The sequence below is a fragment of the Macaca fascicularis genome, chromosome 3 (genome assembly GCF_037993035.2).
Source record: "Macaca fascicularis isolate 582-1 chromosome 3, T2T-MFA8v1.1".
In the NCBI taxonomy this organism is placed as follows: Eukaryota; Metazoa; Chordata; class Mammalia; order Primates; family Cercopithecidae; genus Macaca; species Macaca fascicularis.
Genome location: NC_088377.1, coordinates 12994935 through 13009997, shown reverse-complemented (window position 1 = coordinate 13009997; position 15063 = coordinate 12994935).

The window sequence follows — 15063 nt, the reverse complement described above, 5'->3', positions numbered from 1 at the left end:
CAGCCTCTGATGCATGAGGCCGAGCTGCTTTTCAAAAGTTTTAATCGATTTATAGTTTCTGTAGCAGCACATGAAAATCCTTGTTTCACTCTACTTTGCAAACTTTCAGAGACTATTTTCAAATAAGCCTAATGAAAAGTATTCAGCACATTATTTAACACAATTTAGTGAGCAGCTATTATGTGCAGCCAGCTGTTCTAGTCCCTGAAGCTAGAACAGGATACAAGACACAGTGCCTACCTTTATAAACTTTATATTCTATGAGAAATTAAACTGCAAAACCTGTGTTTTCTGAAGTGTGGGTGTTAACAGATGTAATACAAATAAAAAGTTCTAGGGTCAAATATACTTGGGAAACTCTAGACTCTGAATATAATTGAGATGGTTTCCGTTTTTTATGTTTTTTTTTTTCTATTTTATTTTATTTATTTGCTTATTTTTTGAGACAGGGTCTTACTCTGTTGCCCAGGCTAAAGTGCAGTGGCACAATCATGGCTCACTACAGCCTCAGCCTCCCAGGCTCAAGCAATCCTCCCACCTCAGCCTCCTGAATAGCTGGGACTACATATGCACACAGTCACGCCCAGCTAATTTTGTATTTTGTAGACACAGGTTTTCACCATGTTGCCCAGGCTGGTCTTGAACTCCTGAGCTCAAGTGATTCTCCTGCCTCGGCCTCCCAGAGTGCTGGGATTATAGGTGTGAGCCACCTCACTTGGCACCCCCCCTTTTTTTTTTTTTTTTTTTGCATTTTAAACAATTCTGAATCTTCTAAGCATCTTTTTTTTATATCTAGAAAAATCTTGAAATACATTTCCAAAACTGGAACAACGTGGTGAGAGAAAATTGAAAAGCTGCATGGAAAATTAATTATAAGGAGAAAAAAGAAAAAAAGAAAATTAATTATAAGTAAACTGTAAGGTTGCACAGCAGCAGAGAAATGCCCTCTATGTATTTTGTGTTTACCCCAGGATGATCTCGAACGCCTGGCTTCCTCTCAAAGTGCTGAGATTACAGGTGTGAGCCACCACCCTTGGCACCCTGCCCCCAACTTTTTGACATTTTAAACAATTCTGAATCTTCTAAACATCTTTAGACACACTTTTTTCATATCTAGAATAATTTCCAGCCACTTGCACATCTCCAAAATAGTAGTTTATGGTCATTTCAGTTTTAGGATTTAAGTGGTTGCCCATATATGGTTTCATTTTTATTTTGAGTTTTAGGATGACTCAAGATGTAGGTGGGCTTGGTATTCCCCCATTTTACAGATGGTGAAAAGGTTTTGGGTCCTGCTTAGGTAGCTTGTCTAGGAAATGGCAATTTGCATGTCAAACCCAGGCACCTGCACCAAGTCCAATCTCTTTCCATCTCTGTGGTTGAATTTGAATAAGTGAATCATTCAGGATGTGTTTCTGGAATGGGATTTTGAAGCCGGTGTATTTTAGTGGTGTGGGCAAGGGGAGAAACACAGAAGCCCTGAAGCCTGATACCCCTGTAGCCACACCTCCCTCCTGCCTGCGCTTGGATTTTTGGGCGCCTGTAGGCAAATCACTGCGAAGTCAGGCCAGGGCGCCATGTGCGAATTCCGGTGTGGAGGGAGCGGGCAGAAAATTCCCAGCTGTGACACTGCCACACCCTCTGCTATGCAAGGACACAGCATTTGGAAAGGGACAAGAATTGTGTCCTACAGAAGGGAAGAGACCGGGCACGGTGGCTCACACCTGCAATCTAGGTACTTTGGGAGGCTGAGGTGGGCTTATGGGCTTGAGCTCAGGAGTTCAAGATCAGCCTGGGCAACATGGTGAAACCCTGTCTCTACAAAAAATAAACAATAAAAAAAAAAATTAGCTGGGCATACGCGTGTGGTCCCAGCTACTTGGGAGGCTGAGGTGGGAGAATCACTTGAACCCTGAGGGGCAGAGGTTGCGGTGAGCCGAGATCGCACCACTGCGCTCCAGCCTGGGTGACACAGTGAGACCCTGTCTCAAAAACAAAAGAAGGGAAGAGACTTAGCACTCTGCAGTTATAGCACTTCCTGTCTGCACAAACTCAAATCATTTAAAAATGAGTTATTTTAATATTTTAGTACTTGAGGCCAACGGAGTCAAAAGCACTTGCCCAAGGCCACAGGGCAAAACTCAGACGTCTAAGCTGGATGTTTTTGTTTACACTGACCTTCAATTCAAAATAAATATTGCTCACTGTTTTATTTTCTCTACAAAGAAACCATTTGCAGTGGTAGAAATGAGCAGTGTGGCAGCATCAGACCCTCACTGTACATGCTTTTAAAAAAGTGACTCAAAGGCTTAAAAAGTGACTTAAAGGCTCATGCCCGTAATCTCAGCACTTTGGGAGGCCATCTGCGGTCTGAGACGGATTATCTGAGGTCAGGAGTTTGAGACCAGCCTGGCCAACAGGGTGGAACCTTGTCTCTACTAAAAATACAAAAATTTGCCAGGCATGGTGGTGAATGCCTGTAATCCCAGTTACTCAGGAGGCTGAGACAGAAGAATCATTTGAACCTGGGGGGCGGAAGTTGCAGTGAGCCTAGTTTGCACCACTGTACTCCCGCCTGGGCGACAGAGTGAGACTCTATCTCAAAAAAAAAAAAAAAAAAGTGACTTAAAAGAATGTTTTTTGTGTGTGACAGGGTCTCACTTTGTCACTCAGGCTGAAGTGCAGTGGCAAAATAATGGCTCACTATAGCCTCAACCTCCCAGGCTCAAGCAATCCTCCCACCTCAGCCTCCCTACTAGCTGGGACTATAGGCATGCACCACCATGCCCCCAGCTAATTCCATTATCTTTTTGTAGAGATGAGGGTCTTGCTATGTTGCTCAGGCTGGTTTTGAACTCCTGGGCTTAAGCGATATTCCCGCCTCCACCTTCTAAAGTGCTGGGATTAAAGGCGTGAGCCACCATACCCAGCCAAAAGTGACTTTTCCTTTAACTCAGAAAGAACTCTTCCAATCTATACTAGTCAGAAATCTGAACTAATGTTAGTGTGGAAAATGCTCACCACACTCAGTTTTAAAATGGCAAAAAACTAGAAACACATGTCTGAACATAAGAAAATGGCTTTTTAAATGGCATATTATGTAGCCACTAAAATGAGATTTTTCAGGGCTGGGTACAGGACTATAGTCTTAAACCTATAATCTCAGTGCTTTGGGAGGTCGAGGAAGGAGGATCACTTGAGCCCAGGAGTTCTAGATCAGCTTGGGCAACATAGTGAGACCCTGTCTAAAAAAAAAAAAAAGAGAGATTTTCAAAAAGTATTTAATGACATAAAAAATGCTTAATGACATGAGGAAAAATTACAAACCACATTCTGTATTTTTCTACAATGAGCACATGTCACTATTATAATCAGAAAAACAAGGGTGACATGATCCTGTCACTTATTAATGGATGTATCTCCCCTTCATCTGCTGTGGTTTCTGATAACACAGCTTCTGACATGAAGGCAATTGCCTCAAGTTAAGGAGATCCATGAAAGACTGAGGAATTGGATCAGATTACCTCTTAACTTTCTTCCAAAGCTTAGCTTTAACATAGACTCCTCCAACCTGGGGGAATTTTCTTTAGCTCTGCAGAATGCAGATAAGGATGGTGTTTGTTTAGGGCAAAGAGTGGTAACAATTTCCCTTTGCATTTCTTTTTTTGAGTCAGGGTCTTGCTCTGTCCCTCAGACTGGAGTGCAGTGGCACCATCACAGCTCACTCGCAGCCTCGACCTCCCTGGGTTCAAGCGATCCTCCTGCCTCAGCCTTCAGAGTAGCTGGACTACAGACGTGAGCCACCATGTCTGGCCCCTATACATTTTGTTACACCAGAAGGACTTGAGAAATGTTTGCATTATTCAAGTATTTATTTATCTTGGGGTGAATTCCACTTCAATTTTGTCTTTCTTTCTGTTCTTTTCTTTTCTGAGTTCATTTTAAAAAACTGTGCATGAATCCTTTCTAGCAGACCAGAGCCACTTGTTGTCTTGGAGTCATGGGTCTTTACATGTAGCTGGTCTTTCTGTTTAAACCCAAAGGATGGGAAAGTGCCCTTGACAGCTTTCAGCAAGGGTCTCTAGCATTTACCCCACTAAAGGGGGCTTTAGGGGAGTCATGCCAATCTGCCGAGGTCGCTGGGCTGGAACTGATCAGGCTTTCAACCAAAAAAAGTGTTGACAGAAATGGACGATGGGATTCCAGGTTACTGAATCATTTTAAACTGTTTATCATTAGGATTTGGTGCATCTGCTAGAGAAAAACAGCATCTAGCATATCTAAAAACAGCTTGGTGGTTTTTTGCCTCTTTAGAGAAAGCTGCTTTGGGAGGGTCTGTAGTATAGACCTCCTGGATCTGGAAGGTGACAGACGGAGGACCCCAAGCCGTGGGAACTGGTCATCTACCGTGGGGTCCAGGCCTCTCCCCACTGCAGGTCAAGCCCATCTTAAAGCCACCACCTGCTTAGCGCTCAAGGTCACGGCTCTCAGCCTGGTCCAGGTGCTGAAGGATCATCCCAACACTAGGGGGCGCCATCTCCTCGCATTGTGAAGAAGCCTCTGACGTCGGGATGAATTTCCTTCTAGAGCTTTCGTTCTCGAAACCTCGGTGTTGTGCTCGCTACCATGCAAGAAAGAATCGGAGTATTGTGAGGTCTGCGAATGAAAGGGTCCCTTGCCAAATGCTCTAATCCAGGCTCCTGGTGTTTGCAAGCCCAGATAGCTACAATTTCTTGTCCCCTGGCTGCAAACCTTCTAGGAGTTTCTAGCCTTAGAAACCCTAGAAACAAACCCCTTCTAATGTTTCAGCTCCACAGCCCCTGCCCACCCAGCCCCTCAGACTTCCCATAGCAACCCGGGTTGGGGTCTTCTCGCCCAGGTTTTCATATCTGCTCCACAGGCTTCACAGAAAAGTGCTGCTGGATTGGAGCAGATCCGTAACTCTGTTATCAAAGTCCTTTTTCTTTTGGGGCTGGAGCAGTTCAGGGAGAAGTTATGCCACTAAATGGGTGCCTTATTGGGGAAGACGGTAATGACAGTAGGAATGAACAAATGATAAACAGCAGAACATTCTTCTGTTCATTGATTTGAATCAAAACAGCCTATAAATTGAGATGAGTAATGAATGCATTAAGAGTAAACTGGACCTGCTCGGTGCCCTGTTTTGATGTCATGAAGTACTCTGCAATTCCAGCTGCAACCGAACCTTGGGGCCTGGGGGGCCTGGGTCACTGGGATCTGGTTATGATCCTGTTGTTCCTGCAGATCAGGTTCTGCAGCCCCAGGGCCTGGGTTGGAATCACAGCCCTTCCCTTCACCAGCTGTGTGCCTTGGGCAAGTCACCTAACTTCCGTGCCTCATTTCCTCACCTGGAAAATGGAGATAGTGATGGTAGATATCATGTAAATTATGTAACACCTGCAAAACATTTAACACAGTGTGGGCACGGAGTCAGATGGACGAGATGACCACAAACTAGAGCTGTTACTCTCATCTCCAAGATGCAGTCCCCTCTAAATGCAGTATTTTGTCTTTCAGTAGAGGCAAGATGAATGTAAACATGGATCATTCTTCATTATGGATTTTTTTTTTTTTTTTTGAGATGGAGTTTCGCTTTGTCCCTCAGGCTAGAGTGAGTACAGAGGCATGATCTCAGCTCACTGCGACCACCGCTTCCTGGGTTCAAGTGATTCTCCTGTCTTAGCTTATGGAGTAGCTAGAACTACAGACGTGCCCCACTACCCCGACTAATTTTTTTGTATTTTGAGTAGAGATGGAGTTTCACCATGTTGGCCAGGCTGATCTCGAACTCCTGGTCTCAAGTGATCTGCCCGCCTTGGCCTCCCAAAGTGCTGAGATTACAGGTGTGAGCTACTGCCCCCAGCTTTCCGTTTTGGAATGTTAATGCTTTATTTCATTACCTTCTTGTGTTGTGGCTCAGACACTACAACAGAGCTTCGTCATCTCTTTCTAAAAGCTGGGAAATGGTTATTGTCAATGCCAGCCCCATTTTGGAGGCACCTGGCTGCAGGGGACCACAGCTAAGTGAGTCAGAAGTGGGTGTCTTCATCTGAGAGTTTACAAGGGAAGACAGACTAGTGATTTTAGAACAATCAGCAATCAGGGCACATTGGCAAGCAAGCAAGCATAGAACACGATTTATTTTATAAAAAAGAGCATTTATGTTGGGTCCAAACAAAAATGTGAGAACGGCTAAGGCTTTGTAGGAGTTCAGCACGAAAAATGAAATTATATGGTAAAAGAATAAAGAGAAATTATACATTTTTGTTCTTTATATAATTATTTAGCTGGAGCAAAAGTGAAAGTAAAAGTTGGGGCAAGGAAACACATTCAGATGTGGGGAAGTGCTCCCGGAACGTGGGACAGCGAGTGGCGGAGTCCGATTTTGAAATGCCCCAGAGAGAATATGATCTTCCTGGACCCCATAGCGGGATGCACCACCCCAAAAACTGTTGTCAAAGCTTGGTGACAGAGGAATCATTTTGTTTCTTCTTATCCATAAAAAACACACAGAAAGGAACACTTGCTTTGTGGATCCTGGTAAATCAGGCTGGCGTTCTGTTTGGGGCAGTGCAGTTTGGTACAAGGAAGTGGCCACCGCTGACCCCACGGAGAGGCTGGGAAAAGCGTAGACGAGGTGACTGGAGAATAAAGGAGGCTTTTTCTAGCCCAGGGTTTAAAGGCAGCCACAGTGTCTGTAGCAAATGAATGAGTGTGACCTTGGAGATGGCCCCTCGACCCGAACGTGGTAAAGAATGCCATGCTTTTCATTTTGCGGGACACCTCCTTGGGGGAGACTGGGCTGGTAGCATATTTCTATGGGCTTATGGTTCTGTGGCTAGAATTGTAGGGCTGGATAAAAGCACTGGCTATTTTGAGTTTTTAAGCAATCAGGGGGTTATTACTGGAGTGGTCTTTGGAAACCAAGGCCAAACCTGCAGGACAGCAGAGTAATTCAGATCATCTATATTGTATGGCTTGAAATGGGATAGAAAGCCATCTCCTAGTTCATTCCTTCATTTATTCATTCATTCATGCAGGCATGACCTCTTTAAACAAACATGTGTGGCTTATGTGAGATCATGATAGAAATTGTAGGGAATAGAGAGGCAACCAAGGCTGACCCTATAAGGAGCTGTCACCAACTCCCTTTGAATCAATTTTAACTTTTTTTTTTTTTTTTTTTTGAGACAAGGCTATTGCCCAGGATGGACTGCAGTGGCTCAATCTCAGCTCACTGCAACCTCTGCCACATGGGTTCGAGCCATCCTCCCACCTCAGCCTCTCTCAATTACCTGGGACCACAGGTGCACATCACCACACTCGGCTAATTTTTGTATTTTTTTAGAGATGAGGTTTCATCATGTTGGCCAGGCTGGTCTTGAACTCGTGAGCTCAAGAGATCTGCCTGCCTCAGCCTCCCAAAGTGCTGGGATTATAAACGTGAGCCACCATGCTTGGCCTGAACAAATTCTAACTTTCAAAAATCACCTTTTCTTTGTTATACATTCAAGAAGACACTGAGATGGGCATTAGACTAACATCAAGCTAAGTGGCATATAATTTCATAAACTCTGAGCTTTCTCGAATATATCTTTTAATTTGTAGGAATTCCTTGTACACCTGAGCCCCAGAGACACAGCAAACTCCAGTCATAGCTTGGCAATTAAATGAAAGAGAGAGAGAAAAAAATGATAAAAACAAGCCGTTCCAGTTGGCAGAGCCTCATGGTACCGTTCTCAAAGTGGTTGTTCATCAGAAATGAAGTTGGCAGCATCTTAGGGGCATTGGATCAAGTCAGTCCACTTGTGACAAGGACAAAAGGAGTAGTAGTCTTTCCTCTTGTGATGTGTGACAGCGCTGCTCACCCTGGAATTAATGGGGTTTACATAATCCAGATTTGCTGATGTCCTCAGGGCCTGGAAATTTTCCTTATTTGTGTTCCAATTCTAAAGGTTTCCTGAGAATATTCTAGAAGTAGTCTTTCATGGTAGCCATCAATCCTGGTTACTGATTGAAGTCAACTGTAGAGCTTAAAAAATGACAGATGTCCACCAAAGGAATTAGAATCTGCCATGTTTTATTTTATTTTATTTTATTTTATTTTATTTTTTCGCGACGGAGTCTCACTCTGTCACCCAAGCTGGGGTGCCGTGGCACGATCTCAGTTCACTGCAACCTCCGCCTCCCAGGTTCAAACGATTCTCCTGCCTCAGCTTCCTGAGTAGCCAGGATTACAGGCATGCACCACCACACCCAGCTATTTTTTGTATTTTTAGTAAAGTTGGGATTTCACCATGTTGGCCAGGCTGGTCTCTAATTCCTGACTTCAGGTGATCCACCCACCTTGGCCTCCCAAAATGCTGGGATTACAGGCGTGAGCCACTGTCCCCCCCCTTATTTTATTTTTAATTAATTGTTGAGTTTGAATTTCAGTGATAGAACAGGGATTAAATATCCCAGCATATCTACGGTGGAACGCTATGCTGCTGTTTAAAACTCTGGTGACAAAGAATTTGTTGACCTGAGACAATATTCATAATGCCTTGCTAAGGTTTTTTTTTTTTTTTTTTTTTTTTTTTTTTTTTTAAGCAGGCTCAAATTCAAAAAGGAGTAGCCTGTGCATAAATGAGGTTTTTGTTAAATAATTGTGTATTTATATGCATTATACAAAAGGCCAGAAATAACCTCAAAAATTATTGACAGCGGTGGCTTCTGAGCAATGATTTCTGTTTGTCTTTTTTTTTTTTTTTTGAGACAGAGTCTCGCTTTGTTGCCCAGGCTGGAGTAAAGTGGCGTGATCTCGGCTCACTGCAACCTCCACCTCCTGGATTCATCCAATTGTGGTGCCTCAGCCTCCCGAGTAGCTGGGATTACAGGCCCACACCCAGCTAATTTTTGTAGTTTTAGTAGAGACGGGGGTTTCACCGTGTTGGCCAGACTGGTCTTGAACTCTTGGCCTCGGATGATCCACTTGCATTGGCCTCCCAAAGTGTTGGGATTACAGGCGTGAGCCTCCGCCCTCTAGCCTTAGTTATGTTTCGTAATAACAAGAAGACACTCCAATGTAAGGTTACAGCTGACCTTAGGGACAGTATCGCCTTTGATGACTTGGGACCTCCCCTCATGGCAGCAGAGACAACTGGCCGGTTGCAATGGGTCTGTAGGTCCTAAACTGAAAGTGTGACAGGTTTCTAGGGCGGGACTGGAATGAACCAAGTGATAGGATAAATTTTGCAGAAATATTTTGTACAAGTAAAATCAACACTGTGGACTCAGTTTTGAAATTGTTTTAAAAAAATTTTTGCATGCTAAATTAAAAAAAATTTGTATTGCCCTCTGCTTTGTTGAGACATAAATGACAAGTAAAATTGAATATATTTAAGGTACAGAATGTAATGACTTGATATACATAAACATTGCAAGATGCTTACCACAATCAAGTTAATGAACATATTCATAACCTCCCATAGTTACTTTTGGATGTGTGTGTATGGTGAGAATACTTAAGATCTTTTCTGATAGCAAATTTCAAGTGTATTATACATTGTTATTAACTATAGTCACCATGCTGTACATTAAGTCTCCAGACAAAACAGTTTTAAACACATTATTCTAAAGTGTCCCTGGAGCTAACAATTATATATGATCCCCCTCATTTCACACTTTTCTTTTCTTTTTTTCCTTTTCTTTTCTCTTCTTTCCTTTTCTCTTTTCTTTTCTTTTCTTTTCTTTTCTTTTCTTTTCTTTTCTTTTCTTTTCAGAGGAGTCTCGGTCTGTCGCCCAGGCTAGAGTGCAGTGGCACGATCTTGACTCACTGCAACCTCTACCTCCCGGTTCAAGGGATTCTCCTGCCTCAGCCTCCCAAGTAACTGGGATTACAGGTGCCTGCTGCCACACCCAGATAATTTTTGTATTTTAGGTAAAGACGGGATTTCACCATGTTGGTCAGGTTAGTCTCGAACTCCTGACCTTAAGTGATCTGCCTGCTTCGGCCTCCAAAGTGCTGGGATTACAGGCGTGAGCCACCACACCCAGCCTGTTTGTCTTTTCTTTAGTGTTTCTCTGTGTTTTCAGAGTTTTAAGCATCAATCTCATGTTACTTTTGTACTGAGGAAGAATCCCCTCAATAAATATTAATGCTTTCCCCTTCAGGGACAATACGGTGAGGAGCCGCAAAGAAGAAACAGATATGTGTGGCTCCTTCATTTATTCATTCATGATTTTTGGTTAGCCTTTGAAAGTTTATTTTTCAATTTTATTTAGTCTTTTTTTTTTTTCTATTCATAAAGAAAAAAGAGACTTCAGCGCTTGTCATGAGCCTGGCACTTAGTTTTATGCCCTTGGGCTGTAAAGGTCAGTTTCTCAAGTCCAAGTGCTGCAGTTCTTTTTGCTCCCCGCCACTTTTTTTTTTTTTTTTTTTTTTTTGAGTCAGGCAGGGTCTGCTCTGTCACCCAAGCTGGAGTACGGTGGTGTGATCAAAGCTTACTGCAGCCTCAACCTCCCAGACTCAAGTAATCCTCCCACCTCAACCTTCCAAGTATCTGGGACCATAGGCGTGCACCACCACATCCAGTTAATTTTTTAATTTCTTGCAGAGTTGGGGTCTTGCCATGTTGTCCAGGCTGGTCTTGAGCTCCTGGGCTCAAACAATTCTCCCACCTCAACTTCCCAAAGTTCTGGGATTACGGGCGTGAGCCACTGTGTTTGTCCCAAGTGCTGCAGTTCTCACTCTCCAGCTCACAGAAGAGGCAACGAGGAGCCTGTCGAAATGCAGATTCTTTCCCAAGAGGCTTGGTGAAGTAGTCCTGGGTGGGGCCAGGAATTTCCTATTTAAACCAGCTCCTCATGTGATTCTGAGCTATCTGGCACGGGTCTCTGAGAACCTGGAAATGGGGCTTAGATTGCTTAAAGCCTAAAGTCAATGAACAGTAGCAGAATGTGAAGACCTGGTTTATTGGTTTCACCCTGGAATCTCAACTAAGTTCCCCCAGAATGTCCCTGGACCCATGCCCCTTAGCTGAAATGTCTTAGTTTAGAATGTGACATGTCTAAGTGTGATGACAATCAAAATAGACCCAGCGAGGAAGTTGCCAGCATCCTTGAAGGTTGTTAGATGTGGCAAACACCTTCCTTCCTTTCTTAAGGACAGTAAGAAAACAACAGCTCAGGAAGTCATAATAATTCTAACAGCAGCGTCTACTTAGCACTGCCTAAGCACTTCATGCTCATTTACTCATGCAATCCTCCCAAAACCTATAGGATACCTATAGATAAAATCATCCCCATTTTACAGATGAGGAAACTGAGGTTTAGAGAGGTGAATGATCTTGCCCGAGACTATATGGCCAATCAGTTAGCTTGCCTCCAAAGACCCTAGGCTTAACTGCTATATTACCCAACCCCAAACTACCAGTGGCCACTGTGCAAACTCTGGCTGTGCGGCTGCCTCCGGGGTTCAAGAATATTGACCATTGCCCGGCAGCTTGCTGCTTGGTGGCTCCTGCTGAACATTTTCTGGTGTGAAATTATTATTTAACTTCAACCTTCTAAAACTGTGCCCTTCATGGTTCCAGCTAGTACAAAGTTAAAAACACTTGATAAAACGCATAAAACACAGCCAGCAGCGTATTTCCAAACCACGTTGTAAGCCAGGCAGCGTTCTCTCGAAACATACATCCTTGGGGGCAAAGCAGTTAAGACGGTTTCCACTGCAGTGTGTGGACTGGGGTGTCCATTGAACCAGAGAAAGCTGGGGGTTTGGGGATGCCAAAGGCCTACAGTGGGAACAGCTAGGGGAGGGCTGCAGCCAATCCGGGTAGTGGTGACAGGACAGGGAAATTGACTCTAGTTTTTGCTCAGTAGCAAAACTGTTTTGAAAGAGAATTTCTCCTCTACCTTACCCCCAGGCATGTTTTTTAACTCTTTAAAAAATACTGCTAAAGCAAACTAAATATGGATATGGCCTGAAAAGGACTTCTTACTTCGTTTTTTTTTTTTTTTTTTTTTGAGATGAAGTCTAGCTTTGTCGCTCAGGCTGGAGTGCAGTGGCACGATCTTGGCTCACTGCAGCCTTCGCCTCCTGGGTTCAAGAGATTCTCCTGCCTCAGCCTCCTGAGTAGCTGGGATTATAGGCGCCCACCACCACGCTCAGCTAATTTTTTGAATTTTTATATTTTTAGTAGAGACGGGCTTTCACCATGTTGGCCAGGCTGGTCACAAACTCCTGACTTCAAGTGAACTGCCCACCTCACCCTCCCAAAGTGCTGGGATTACAGGCATGAGCCACCGTGCCTGGCCCCGGACTTCCTACTTCCATATTTGAGTCCTTGTGGTCAAACTGCAACGTAACTTTGAAACAGATTGAAACCCTAATTTAGGAGTATGACGAGATTGAAACCCTAATTTAGGAGTATGCAGCTGTAACAATTGCTGAGTCTTGGCCAATCCCAGCAGCCTTACTTCAACCACTCATACATACACTGCTGAGTGTTCACACTGCGTTCAAATAAGGCAAACGCGGTGCTGTAACCGATCCAGCTGTTTTGGAATCTCACCTCCGATTTCTGTACATCACTTCCTTTTTTTTTTCTGTCTATAAATTTGTTCAGACCCGAGTCATCCCTGGAGTCTCTCTGAATTGGCCGTGATCCTGGGGGCTGCCCGATTTGTGCATTGTTCATTGCTCAATTAAACTCGTTTAGATTTAATTTGGCTGAAGTTTTACTTTTAACGATACTGTGATGCGTCATTATTATTTCACTTTTCAAATTATTCAAAATTATTTTCAATTTTATGGTATGCTACATACCATAAAATTTCTGTACCCTTTTAAAGCGTACATTTCAGTGGTTTTCAGTATATTCACAAGATTGTACAACCGTCACCATTAGTTCCGGAACATTTTCTTCAGCCCCAAAGAAACTTCATACCCATTAACGGCCACTTTCCATTCCCTCTTCCCCACAGTCCCTGGCAAATTCTCATGGTTTTAATGGTTAAATCTTTTCAATTACATCACAAGAGACCTTGGAACTCATTACTGTTTCTGGCACATAGTAGGTACTTAGTAATTTTTTTGTGTGTGTGATAAAGCTTTCAATTAAGACTCTCTACTCTTTTTGCTGGTATATATGATAATTTTAAAATTATAGGCCAGGCGCGGTGGCTCATGCCTGTAATCCCAGCACTTTGGGAGGCCAAGATGGGTGGATCACCTGAGGTCAGGAGTTCGAGACCAGCCTGGCCAACATAGCGAAACCCTGTCTGTACTAAAAATACAAAAATTAGCCAGGCATGGTGGCTTGCACCTATAATCCCAGCTACTCAGGAGGCTAAGGCAGGAGAATCGCTTGAACCCGGGGGGTGGAGTTTGCAGTGAGCCGAGATCACACCACTGCACTCCGGCCTGGGTGACAGAGCACGACTCTGTCTCAAAAAAAAAAAAAAAAAAAAGTTAAACATCTAGAAGAAGACAACATACAGCTGAGTTGGATTTTCCCCCCCTCCTCTTCCATTTAGAAAAGTCTGAACTCAGAGGTCTCATGTCAACTGGATAATTGTTTTGTTGGCCTGATTCTTAACTTAGTTTGATTTAGGAAAAGACAAGGACATCTAGAGTCATGTTGTAATCACAGTTCTGTGATATTTCATGTTTTTATAACTCATAAAAATACAGTGAGGAAATTAACAGCTTGGACTGTGGGAAAAGAAGTAAAGCTGAAACTCTGATATGCACAGGCCTGAGTATGTTGTTTACAGAATGAAAAGTGAGTCCCACGGAAGCTGAGACTTGGCTTCTGTCATGCCTGGGAATCTACAAACTCAATGCCCTCTCGCTGGCAGAACATAAAAGCTAAAGATTACCCCTAATCCCGTGGCATTTTAAAATCCGTGGAATGGCCTTTGGTGCTCAACAATTTTCACTTAAAGTCACACGCTCTTTTGGAGGTACAAATGTTTCAGTTACCCCAGTAGTATCTCTGGTAAGACTTACCAGAATGAATATTAATGCAGATGAAGACGGGATTGTTCTGTCCAGAAGTGACCACACTCCCCTTCACCCCCAAGTTCCACTTTTTAAACAATTCAAATAATGGAAACTTATGTGACAGCTTTCCACTGGTAAACCAGATAATAAGATTCACTGCACTGGAAAAAAAGTGGAAACCACTCACACGTTTATCAACGGATGCTTGAGTAAACAACAGGTGGTATATCCATAAAATGGAATATTATGCAGCCATAAAAAGGAATGAAGTACTGACACATGCTACCACCTTGAAAAGATGATGCTGGCCTGTAATCCCAGTACTTTGGGAGGCCAAGGTGGGTGGATCACCTGAGGTCAGGAGTTCAAGACCAGCCTTGCCAACATGCCTGTGATCCCAGATCCTTTAGGAGGCTGAGGCAGGAGAATCACTTGAACCCAGGAGGTGGAGGTTACAGTGAGCCAAGATCTTGACATGGCACTCCAGCCTGGGTGACAAGAGCAAAACTATGACTCAAAAAAAAAAAAAAAAAAAAAAAGAAAAGAAAAGTGATGTTGAGTAACAGAAGTCAGATGACACAAAAGTCTACTTGTATGATTCCGATTGTATGGCATGTCAGCAAATAGACAAACCCATAGAGACAGAAAGCAGATGAGTGGTTGCCAGGGTCTAGGGGAGGGAAAAGGGAAGTGACTGCTAATGGGTAAGGCACGAGCCTTAGTTAGTTGATTTCTTTTTAGGGTAATGAATATTCTGGAATTAAAGGTGATGGTGGCACAACTTTGTGACTATACTAAGAACACTAAATTGTATACTTTCAGAGGATAAATTTTATAGTGTCTAAACTACATCTCAATTAAAAAAACAGTAAAAAGAAGATGCTGCAAAGCCTCCCATGGGGTTAAAATAAGAGTAAAAGAAAAAAACATGACTTCATTGTGTGGGTGTCTGTGTTGAAGATGATTTAGCAGCTCCCTCCGTGAGGCATTTGCTGGAATAAAATCCTTTCTGCCCTCATCATTGTCAGCGCACTAGTTCAGGCCTTTAGCAT